Source organism: Cebus imitator, unplaced genomic scaffold (assembly GCF_001604975.1).
Source record: "Cebus imitator isolate Cc_AM_T3 unplaced genomic scaffold, Cebus_imitator-1.0 Scaffold167, whole genome shotgun sequence".
In the NCBI taxonomy this organism is placed as follows: Eukaryota; Metazoa; Chordata; class Mammalia; order Primates; family Cebidae; genus Cebus; species Cebus imitator.
In genome coordinates, this window is record NW_016107482.1 from 3,183,399 (window position 1) to 3,191,716 (window position 8,318).

An 8,318-nucleotide genomic window follows, 5' to 3' on the forward strand; every position below is an offset into this window, starting at 1 on the left:
AAGAAAGGACGTAGATAAAGTAGTTCAAATAAGAAAAAAGTAGAATACAAACAAAAGCTACTGGTTGTTGACTGCATTTACCTGTCACACATCCTAGGTTTCTCAGTCTCAGTCAAAATGACTCCAGATGTTTGACGCCTCCACCTACACTGCCTCATATCATCACCACAGAGAAGGTGCTCCTATAGGAGTGAAGGATAAAATCAGATCCTCAAATTAGGTCTTTCTCTCTTTTCTTGTTCTTGGATTAACACAGAACATGCCTGTTTAACTCTCAACCAAGAAGGGCTCAGAGAAGCCATTGTAACTCCAAAGGTAGTTATTAAATTAGCAGAGTTTTCTGGGCATGAACTGGCTCCAGGAGAGTGGGGAGGGCAGAGAGAGTTATCAAAGATTTCTAGTTGCCTAGTGAAAATTGCCACAGTAGAAAATAACATTTAAGGATTGCATCTCGCGCCCACACTTCAATAAAGTCAGTGCAGATGCCTAGCGTCTTTCGCCTTTATCATGACAGAGGGCAATGAAAACATGTTCCATTTACCACTCTTATTTATTACTTTTATACTAGATAGAGGTCTGTGTTAGTACAAAAATGCAAGGAAAATATATAAATGACATATGTTTTGGAACAACAACAAAACTACCACTGTTAGCAGACAGTAAGATTATATATGTAGGCTACCCCATAAAATCTTACAAAGAAACTCCTAGAACTCAGATGTGAGTTTAGCAATATATCACAGGATTCAAAGTCAATAAATAAAAAAGCTATTGTATTTTTTATATATTAGTGATAAATAATTATAAGTATCTAAAGTCGTTCAACTCATAGAAGCAAATAATAGAATGGTCATTACCAAGGACTAACAGCAGAGCAAAATGGAAAATTATTGTTTGATTGGTTTAAACTATCGGTTATGCAAGGTGACTTCATTCTAGAGATTTGTTGTAGAGCATAGTACCTATAGTCGAAAATACTGCATTATGCACTAAAATTTAAGTGGGAAATATCATATTAAGGGTTCTTAGTAAAAAAAAAAAAAAAAGAAAAAAAGAAACTAAATGATATTAAACAGACAAATAAACCAAAACCAACGGGACATAAAAAGCTTTTGAGGGTGATGTATATGTGTATTATCTTGATTATGGCAATGGTTTTGTAGGTGTAGGCTTATGTTCAAACTTATCAAAATATATAATCAAACTTATGCAGTTTACTGCCTATCAATTAAACCTCAATAAAGCTATTTAAAAAATGAATCCACTAATACTTTCAGAGAATTGGCTTTAAGATTGTTAGCTCCTTAAGACACCATGGCTCATTTCAATCACTTCTTTGTGATGACAAATCTTTCCATATATAATACTTCAGGTATCCAGGCTCTGAAGGAAAGAGTTGAATTACATAACTTTCTTAAGACATGTTTATTAAGAAAAGTCCGATATTCCAATATAGCAAGGACATTAGTGTAGGACAATCTGAATGTAAACAAGTTCTAGCTTCAACATTTCTTGTTGGTTTCAGCTCAAGGAGTTTCCAGAACAAAAACACTACTGTTATGAGTGTAAGTGTAAGGAATGATTATTTTCTATTTCTTAATTCGTTGTTTTTTTTGTATATTGCACTGTCTAGAACTGTTGAGCACACTCATACTCATGGTTCCTTACATTTTTTGTAGTCATAAAACATTAAGAAGCCTTAAGAAAACCTTAAGAAAACATTAAGAAATTTAGTAGAGATGGAGTTTCTTTCTCCCTTCTCTTAAGAAGCCAAGTATTGAGCTATGGTTATTGATTAAAACTCAAATGGTTCTTCATATATTCAACAAATATTTACTGAGGTATCACTGTGTGCCAGACACTGATCTAGGTACTGAGGCTACAACACAAACAACACAAATGTGTGTCTACTGCTGTGAAGCTCATAGCAAAAACATGGGTAATTTTTATAAAATAATCCAGCCTGGACAAAATAGTAAAATTCCATGTCTCAAAAAATAGTAATAATTATAGTAGCTGGACATGGTGGGGCACACCTGTGGTTTTAGCTACTTAGGATGCTGAGTCATGAGGATGGCTTGAGGCCAGGTCCAGGCTGCAGGGAGCTATGATCTCACCATTGCACTCCAGCCTAAGTGACAAAGTGAGACCCCGTCTCTAAAATAAATAAATAAATAACAAAAAATAATTACAATAAATACAAAATAAAGATATATTTGAGACTGCTGCAAGTTCTCAGAAGGGAAAACAGAGTATTTCATGAAATGTATTACACTTCCCAAAGTTTATAATTAGCCATGGGAATAAATGGAAGACATTTTAATTTCTTTTTGGCTATGGAGAAAGTTCACCATGTGGAGAGTCAGAGCTTGGTAATGTCATCACACAAGCAAAGCCAAGGCTCTTCTAATTCTGTGCACTTCTACCTTGCCATATCACCATGACCAATTTTAAAGGAAGAGACATTGAGCTTTTACCCACCTAATTATTTGAATGTTTTGGAATTACTGCGGTATGTCAATGAGTCAGTGTCAAATATGTCAAGCTGTCAAGAACATTAAACAAAAATTGGCAGGTGAAAAGGTGATTTAGGCAATTAAATCCCAGCTATATGCTTTGGCTGGAATGTGTATTCTCAGAGAATCTAGAGAGACAGAATAGAAAAAAAGAAAAAAAAAGCTGCCCCTTTATAAAACATAGAAATTCTGGTTATGTTTTCAGAAAAACAAGCAAAGAAACAAGCAAAAAACTTTCTTCAAATCAATTCAGTTTTACTTTTGTTATTGGAGAGCATTTAGCAAGTTCCAACGTTTCAAGCCAGGTGGTATTCCTCAGGATGTAAGAGAGGAGATTTCTAACTGTAATGTGAACAAATACTAGTAATTTTCACCATCATTATATATGTCTTTTTCTTCCTAACCAAGGAGTTAAGTACAATAATGACATATATAATTAATGTCAGCCTTAATTCTATAATCTTAAGAGGTTTATTCACTTCAAAATCACATTTGTCTACAGATGATTATCTTTTCTCCTAAGATACCCTCAAGAATAAGCTGCTCTAATTGAATATGCACATATTCAGGTTTCTTTTTTTACACTTTGGAACTCATCAATTTGCATGTGTCACAAAGCTTCCTATATCATTACAATAACTGGATCTTTTTTTTTTTTTTTTTTTTTTTTTTTTTTTTTTTTTTTTTTTTTTTTTTTTTTTTTTTTGAGAAGGAGTTTCACTCTTGTTGCCCAGGCTGGAGTGCAGTGGCATGATCTCGGCTCACTGCAAGCTCCGCCTCCTAGGTTCAAGCAATTCTCCTGACTCAGCCTCCTGAGTAGCTGGGATTACAGATGCATGCCACCATGCCCAGCTAATTTTTTGTATTTTTAGTAGAGATGAGGTTTCACCATGTTGACCAGGATGGTCTCGATCTCTTGATCTCGTGATCCACCCGCTTCAGCCTCCCAAAGTGCTGGGATTACAGGAGTGAGCCACCGCGCCCGGCTAATAACTGGATCTTAAGAAGAGAATGCATGTGGTTTCTCTTCAAAAACTGGTGTCTGAGCTCTACCAAGGCATTTACCTGGAGAGGTGTGAAGACGGGCTATAGAAAGGCTGACCAATAGACTATGCATATATGCATACTAGGATATACATCCTCCTCAGTAGGACACACAGGTTAATAAATAGCAAAACTTCCCAGTCTTGGCTACTACTTCCCTGTCATGGACTGAGGATGTGGTAGAGGAAGAAGCTCTCCCTATTGAGCCTCCACTCTGTGATATTTACTGTACCGGGTACTGAGGAATAAAATAAAACTAAGATACTGATAATCACAGCCACAACCAAACCATTCATAGTTTTCAGTACTATGCAATCAGTGGGAAATACAAATAAATCAAAAGATAACTGTGATGCAATGAAAATGTGATGTTATATGGTCCTGCAGACAGCAGAGGACTGACTAATTCAGACCTGTTGGGGACAGTAGCCAAATAAGCCTCCAGAAGGACACACTTGAGGTAAGTTCAGAAAAAAAAAGTTGAAGGGCATAACCAGTTCTACAGAGTGTAAGATGTGAAGTGGGTAGGAGCAGAAGATAAAAGGCCATTAGGGACTCCGTTGTAAAGGAACTTGGTTGTATTTGGTAAGCAACATAAAATCATCTAGGAATTTTCAGCAAGGAAATGACGCGGTCATACATCTCTGTCATTCTAATGCTGACTGTTTTTGAGAGTAAATACTACAGTTTTACAGCCTTACCGGGGAGATAAGTGATGCTCACCTTATACACTATCAAAGAAGATAAAAACACATGAATATAATCAAATCATATTAGGAAGGTAGAAACATGTGCCCTCAAAGAGATTTTAAAGTTTTCAAGATCCCAGGCTTGAAAGAGAAGCCAAAACAAAAACACACAAGGATGCATATGGGAAGAGGTTTGCTGGGGAAATGACGATTTCAGCTGTCGATATATTGTTTATGATTTATTTGGGATAGGTAGGTAATCAGAGTTGTTTAAAAGATCAAAATTTATTGCCTCCCTAATGTTCCAAACACAGTCATATCTTGGGTTGCTATTTCCACATATGAATTTTGTGGGAACACAGTTCGGTCCGTAACAACCCTGGATGCAAAATTTGGGTTGAAGGACTCAATTTGAGTTGGTAAGATACAATGGGAAAAGAAATTTTCTCCTTTTACTTCTTCAACCTGGATTTAGCATCAAAAAATATTGGCAACTATTTTGGCACACATGGGATGAGATTGTCTCCCAATGAAGTAGATTTTAGGGAAGTGAAATCAAGGACTGGAGAAAGGAAAAAGTGATGTTGGCTAAACATCTGGGTTCTAGAGCAAACTTCACTGGAAACACCCCCTAATATTTTAACTCCATGAATATTTAATTTCTATTTTGGGATTCAGAAGTCTGGGTTACATTTTCTGTCACTTATAAATAAGTAATTCCGAGACTACCAGCCCTGGAGTAGAAAGTCACAGGAATTCTCTCTGCTTCTCTTAGGATGCACAAACACTCCTTTTTTTTCTGCACAACTACTTCGTTCTTCTCTCTCTGCAGACCAGCTAAATGCCTTTTTGATACACGTGTTTGCAAACAGACTTTATATTTCCAGAGATACAGTAATTTACTCCTCCAAAAGCTGTACCCAACTGACCAAAACCTAAGAGTCCTAATTACAAGTGTTCTAAATATAAAAGCTTTGCAGGCATCGTTAATTCAAAAGTCCACCCTGGTCTTGGAAGCTGTGACGTTGTAAGAAGTCGCCCTCTGGAGGATAAGCCCGGTTTCTACAGCATCTTAAATACAGGTGGGTAAAAACCCCTAAACACTTGAAAGGCTATTGTGTTGATTATCAGTTCCTCATCTATCAAACGGTAGTGGAGCTGTATTGAACTTCAGTGCTTATAGGTGATTCAAGTCATTTAGTCTGTCACTTATATGTTTTTTTGTTGTTGTTGTTGTTTTTTGAGATGGAGTCTCGCTCTGTCACCCAAGCTGGAGTGCAGTGGTGTGATCTTGGCTCACTGCACCTCCACCTCCCAGGCTCCTGCCTCAGCCTCCAGAGTAGCTGGGATTACAGGCATGCACCACCACACTTGGCTAATTTTTGTACTTTAGTAGAGACAGGGTTTCACTGTGTTGGCCAGGCCGGTCTCGAACTCCTGACCTCAAGTCATACACCTACCTTGGCATCCCAAAGTGCTGGGATTACAGGTGTGAGCCACTATGCCTTGCCCACTTACATGTCTTTTACTATCGGAATTCTAATATTCAGAGAAGCAGGAACCCTATCACAATTATAATTTCTCAATGTTTAGTTTCTGTAAATGTCAAGAAGTATAGCATACAAACTGTATTTTCTTTTTTAATGAGAACTACAGAAATAGTTTCTTCTTCAAGTTTTTAAGTACAGGTTTTGCTTTCCTAATTAGAAAAAAAGAGGAAACTGAATCACAGAATTGAGAGAAAGAAAATTCATAGCACACTAAAAAAAAAAAAAAAAGCCTTATTTGAATCAGTACCCAGAAAATATTGTAAGAATAGTCTGTAGGTGCCAATGTGTTTACATTTAGGGATATGAGCATGTGATGAGTGCCACATCACCTGCAGGGAGAGAAAACAAGTGTGAAATGAGATCTCCAAGTTGAAGATCTCATTAAGGAGAACGAGGCAAAGTGAAGGCCTGCAGCCCACAGTCTCCAGACATGAATTTCTCAGATATTACAAAATTATACAAATAGGTAGTTCTGGTTCTTGGTCATGAGATCCCAGGAGCAGAGCAGGAAATTGAACCTTTCAGCTGTGTCTATACAACTTCTCCAAGGGAAGTAGATGATTAATTTCCTTTATACTAATGTTCATGATGGCAGCCACTCTTGTCATGGGTGAGTGTGTTTGTGGGCGACCACGCAAATAAACACAAACAGTCTTTCGGTTCTGATATATTTCACATTAATCTATCCATAGAAATCTAGTCCAGCACCACTACTATTTAACTGAGACATCTACTTTTTAAAACGTTAAGTTAAATATTTTCTTGTTATAAAAAATCAGCATCATTTAAAAAAATAAACTAAAATAAATCATTTTTCCAACCCTAATTCCGATGTTTAATCCTAAAAGATAAAATCATCTAATATTTTTTGTATAAACTATGAGAAAATTTCCTTGTGTATACTAACATATGAGTTTTTTTCATTTTATTTTTCTGTTTGCTTATACCTTTCACTTAATATTTCTTGAAAACTTATAAATTCTCCTTATTGTTTTTACAGCTTCAGCATACCTATCTTAAAATTAATTTGCTATTCTTTTCTTTATTAACTTTTAGGCTAGTTCCAGTTTTATTTGTGTTATTTCTTGAATTTTTGTTTGATTGTAATTGCTATTATGGGCAATGCCTCAAAAAAAAAAAATCCTGATACACAAATTTTTCCAACACATGAAAATATGCACTCAAGACAAATTCTTAGAAATAGAATGTTTGCTATGGATGTGTAATGCTAGATTGCCCTTCATTGACTCTGTATATAATATACACTAACAGTATATAATGTGCCTATATCCAAACCCTGTTGTAGACTGAACGGTTAAATTTATTGTTGTTTAGATCCGCTTCAAGCTTTCTTACATTTTATATTTGTTACATCATAAAAGGAGATAGTTAAGCTGATGAATCATTATAGAGGTGTATTTTTACTGTTTTGAGTTTTTATTTATACATTTTAATGCAATATATACAAGGAATGATTTCAAGCATATAGGTATTTAATATTCATAATATGTCTTTATATATTAAAGCATGACCAACAATTATTTGTTTTGTAAAGGGTCAGAGAGTAAATATGTTTGGCTCTTTGGTTCATATGGTATCTGTATCAACTGACTGATACATTCCTTATATCAAAAGATATAATCATGTAATTATATTCTGTTCTTATAATTATCTTGCCTTAGTTTCTATTATGTTCTAAGTATTTTTGTTTATATAATAGCCTATTTTAACTTTTTAAATTTTGATACTTTTGGAAGATTTATAATCTTCTTTATTAGCTGATTATTGTATAACTTAAAAGTGTGCTTGAATATATATATATATATATATATATATATATATATATATTTTTTTTTTTTTTTTGATACAGAGTCTCACTCTGTTGCACAGGCTGGAATGCAATGGCACAATCACAGGCTCACTGCATCCTCGACCTCCTGGGCTCAAGCGATCCTTCCATCTCAGTCCCCCAAGTAATTGAGACTACAGCCATGTGCCACATGGCCAGCTAATTTTTATATTTTTGTAGAGTTGGGGGGCTGTCTCACAATATTGCTGAGGCTAGTGATCCTCCCTCCTTGGCCTCACAAAGTTGTAAGATTACAGCATGTGCCACTGTGCCTGCCCTTACACATGATTTGATTTTTTTTTTAAGTAGTATTATTAACTGTGGAATAAAAAATGCATAGATGGCAAATTTATATTAGGTCTGTCTTTTAAAATATATATTACATTTTAGAAACCTGGGTACCACAGATTCTTATTTTGCTTCGATTATATGTTTAAATCTATTTAATTTTTAAAACAATTCTCCATATATATATATTTTTAATTTCAAAAAAAGCCATTTTTAGGAAAGAAGAGTGGGTGCTTTTCTTTCCTGGACTCTTTTTATTTTATTTTATTTTATTTTATTTTATTTTATTTTTGAGATGGAGTCTCGCTCTTTCACTCAGGCTGGAGTGTAGTGGTGCAATCTCAGCTCACTGAAACCTCTGCCTCCTGGGTTCAAGCAATTC